The sequence below is a fragment of the Electrophorus electricus genome, chromosome 10 (assembly GCF_041902795.1).
Source record: "Electrophorus electricus isolate QZ-2024a chromosome 10, ASM4190279v1, whole genome shotgun sequence".
Classification (NCBI taxonomy): Eukaryota; Metazoa; Chordata; class Actinopteri; order Gymnotiformes; family Gymnotidae; genus Electrophorus; species Electrophorus electricus.
In genome coordinates, this window is record NC_137506.1 from 13994811 (window position 1) to 13999421 (window position 4611).

General features: G+C 36.7%; 1 non-coding gene across 1 annotated transcript; it reads left to right on the top strand.

Moving 5' to 3' along the window:
* The first annotated feature begins 2131 nt into the window (after positions 1–2131).
* trnae-uuc (transfer RNA glutamic acid (anticodon UUC)) lies at positions 2132–2203 on the top strand. The gene has a single exon. It is a non-coding gene; the product is annotated as a tRNA-Glu (tRNA).
* Positions 2204–4611: the final 2408 nt, after the last annotated feature.

Below are 4611 nucleotides of genomic sequence, written 5' to 3' on the forward strand. Positions count from 1 at the left end.
CTTATTTATCTACGTGACAGTGGGGATCTTATGTGACAACATGAACAAATAGAGTAACATGGTTTTCTGTTTCTTGCCTTTAACAGCTCTTAATTCCACTACTAATGATGTCATAGTGAAGTTTTCATTTATTAATCCCTCAGATTAGGAAATTGGCTCCTTTTACCCAGAGATGAAAACAGGGAAGGCACTTAGCCTTATAGGGCATTTTGGGGGCAATTATCAAATACAATAATTTATAGATACACAGTATTATATGCAAACTTTGAACAAATGGACAAACATTATTATCATTTGGTGAATTTAAAAGATTAATCTGATGTGGCACAGTTATAAGAATTCAAAATAAATGTAGCATAATGAAAATATTCTTGCATGAGACCCACTAACTCTTACAGCTGCTTTGAAAGACAAAAAACGTATTTATCTTCCACTCCACTCAAGGATGGCCACACTTGGACTTTCCCTTGGCACATTTAAAACATTGTGTGAGCCAGATAGCTTCTGTTTTCATTCATCCAATGCTCTGAGTAGTAGTGTTCCATGCATATGAGGTGCTTCAACACGTCCATGCGTGTTGTAAAGAAACACAGTGTAAGCAGTATTAATGAAAGTGCATCTCTACCTCAAACTCACCAGTGTAACAATTACAGTGTGTGAAATCTAATTTTAAATGGCGATCAGCCTTCTTAACAAATCTCCAATAACAAATAAGCAGAACTCACCTTGTTGAGTGTTTGTTTGTGTGTGTGTGTGTGTGTGTGTGTGTGTGTGTGTGTGTGTGTGCAGTTTTAAGCATAGCAAGGCACTTCAGAGTTGCCAGGTGGAGCCTTCCTGAAGACCCTGACACTGAAACAGCATTAAAAGCTGCAATGGCACTGTAGTGGTTTTTATCTGCAATTATACTGCTTTGAACTCTTGCACTCTTACATACAGTAAGTTTCTGTGTACCTGTGTACATTTCTGTGTACCTTTAGTAAATAAAGGGATTCTATTCTAATATTACAAATCACTATGTCCAGTGTTCTGATAAATGACATCTTCAAATGATCTTTGCTGTTTCTTTGCATTAAACTTTAAACCTGCCTTTTAATTATTCCATAATATTATACAGGATAGTCTTGACTATAAAGCTATTTTGAATCAAACTTAAATGAAAAAAAATGTAATAAATGGGTTGTTGTGTTTGCAGGTTTGATTCAACACAGGATCAGACAGGTTCCTATAAGTGGGAAAATTATTATTTTTTTAAATTTCTGCTGAACCTGAGTCTGCAACCAGCTATTCATCAGAGAGAGACTATTAACAGACCTATAAAGAAACTGATGTCATATGCATATGATGAACAAGTTTTCCTGCTGGATCTGTAATCTCATATGAAGGACTCTGAGACTCAGACAGGCAGGAGTGTCCTTCCAGCATTACAGCCAGTTTACCAGTTAGCTTCTGCAGTCTGGTACATAGACCTCAGAGAGAAAGACCTCCCTCTTCCTAGAAGTGCTGAAACTCCAAACAGTGAAGAAACCAGTGGAGCTTAATGACTGGTCAGATAAAGAGAGTGAAGTGAGGAGTTTCCTTCAGTGTCTGCCATGTCCCAGCTGAGGTGAGTGTGAAGCTTTTATTAGTACTATAGGAGTTGTGTTTAACTTTGAAACTGATGGTGTCACAGCCATTTGTGGCCAGGAGTCTAAAAGAGCATAATTGGCTGTACTCTTAGGGAGAGAGGGAGTGGCATACGCTCTCTCCCCTGTCAATTACAGAGACACCGTGCAATCAAGGGCGTCTATAAGTTCACGCGTCAGAAGGGGGAGGAAAAGACTATTTTCCGAGTACTTAGAATAACATTCCGTACTTTTTGGAGAAAATTTTCTAGAGTGTTTTCATGTAGAGAGAGAAATGAGTGGCTAAAATGTCAGAAACATTAAGGGGACAAATGGGGAATACTATAACAGCTCTTTCCATGTGTTAGTGACACCAGCGTTCCCTCTTTTCCCAGATGGTAAAAAAGAGCCCTGACTCTTGCAAACTTCATTTTTTTGTAGAACAAAGAGAAAGATTAATAACTCACTTTATGGCCTTTTTCCACTCATGCATACCAATTCCAGTATGCAGTGCAGACTTTGCAGCTTTGTCCCTGGTTGTCTAGTGGTTAGGATTTGGCGCTTTCACCGCCGCGGCCCGGGTTCGATTCCCGGTCAGGGAAAATCTCTTTTTTTGCTCATATAAAATGACAGATTCTGCATTAAAACATAAAGTTTGTGGGAGTCGGAGTTGAACCGACAGCCTAAGGATGACAGTTTTAACTTCTACTCTACCAACTGAGCTATTGAAAGTGTCATGCAAGTGATCCCACATGTCCAAACACAAGTATGTTGGCAAGAAACACAGCCAGTTTTGTATGTTTCAATTGTTAAGTTCATTTGATAGAAAGAAGAAAGATCACATTGTATAAGTTGTTCAGCTACAAACAGATATACCTTTTGATGACATTTGGAATCATACTGGACTTTGTGTACATGAATGGAGAAAGGCCATAAATGGTTAGAATAACATTCAGTGCTTTTGGAGAAAAGTTTCGAGAGTTTTGTCATGTAGTGAGAGAAATGAGCGGCTGAAATATCAGGCATTAAAAGTGCAATTTGCACTCATGGAAAGAAAATTGCTTTCATGTGGACCGCATTGAGATATCGAACTGCCTGTGAAACATAACACCTCTTAAGAGGCTAGATTTGTGCTCTCAAGCTGCAATGGTGGCTTTATCATGGCTTCTAAAACAAGAGGCTGTGGTCAGGGTGGAGTGAGTCTTTGATAACCAAGATTGTTGTTGTTTTGGCCTTCGAATAGACAACGGCATTACCCAGTGTCAGGTCTTTCTCAGTAAACTGCAGAGAATGATATAGAGGGCAAGAAATGGTCAAGCACAGTTTTATTGGGTGTGTGTCTCTAAAAAACACTAGAGCTCTCTGATACATTTTTGTTTCAAGATTTAATCATCATGCAAATGATTGTGATTAACGCTTTGTCTGTTTAATTCAAATATTATACTATAAACCTAATATTTTAATAGGGTTGGCAACTTTCTAGATCCGATTACTACATGTGTGTGAAGTACAGGTGCTGTAGCTATACGGTATACAATTGTTCACAGTAGCCTAATTATAACATATACAACCAAAAATGCATCTAAAATAAACACCAGAAACCTGGACTAAGGCTAATGTACATAAGTGCATTAAATCTAGGTAGGACTGCTCGATAGATAGGATAACAGCAGAACAATTGTCCCACCATATAAGCAAAATGAGAGCCTGCTAAGGCCACCAAGAGGGTGCCAAAGACCATGTATTTATTTCTATTTGGTTTTTTACCTATGTTATGTCAGTGGCAGCTCAAATTTCTTCATAGGGCCCCACACAGGATTGGGCCAGCCCTGGTATCACAGTGTCATGCACTGGAAAACCATCAAGCCTGTTGACTATGCTACCAGTGTTGTTCATGTACCTGTGCAAATAAACTGCAAACACAATTACTTTTAGAAGTATCATCCAGTTTGTTTTCACAATTGCCAAAATGTAATGAATCACAGCCAAAAACTACATTCTATTAATACAGAATGTTTATGAAAGTTAATTTAATCTAATTAACAATAAATGAACAGTCGAATATTGTAGTTCAAACAGTCCAATAGCTGTAGTAATGGCTTAACTCATTTTGCTTATTTAGAGAGAACGATAAATCTGAAAACCCACAGGTTTGTAAATTTGGGTCTCTAAATCATACAAAAGTAGGTTTTCTATTGCTGAACAGTTAGCTAGCTAACAAACTACCAGCACCTAAATGATCAAAGTTTAAAGCTGAACAATGAAATGGTTCCACAAGGAATGGTTTATAGCCCCGAGTTTGACACTTGCTGACCCCAACTGTTAGCTAGCTAACTAGCTTATCTCTGTGATAAAGCGATACAATCTTTAGCAATGAGGACATGAATAAAGTATCCTTTACAATTTTCACAATATTGTGAAAATTTAATCTGCTGGCATTGGAGGTTATTAAATATTCACAATATCAATAATAATTCCTTGGCTCACAGAATCAGACATTACATTTTTGCTGTTATGGCAGCTGTTATAAAGATCATATTTATACAGAACCCTGTTCAGTTACTGCTAGTATTGAGGCACCATTGCATAACTAATAGCGGTACAGAGACAGAAACATCATGTGTTCAGATGAATAACTATGAATGTGTTAGATGAATAGTGCAGATTAGAATCATATCAAGTTCAAGTTCAAGTTCAAGTTCAGTTTATTCGTCACATACATAGTCATACACAGTATAACACGCAGTGAAATGGTGGAGAGTGCTCTATCCAAACTGAGGAAGAGAACCAGGGGTGCATAGAGAAAAAAAAAAAATAATAAAAAAAAAAATAAAAAAATAAAAAAATAAAAAAAAAAATATATATATATATATATATATATACAGATAAATATATATATTCTAAGTATGTACAAAAATATATTAACAATGTATGTACAATATATGTATATTATGATTATATTCACAATGTACAATGTATATGGTTGGGTATATATGTACACAATCTACAG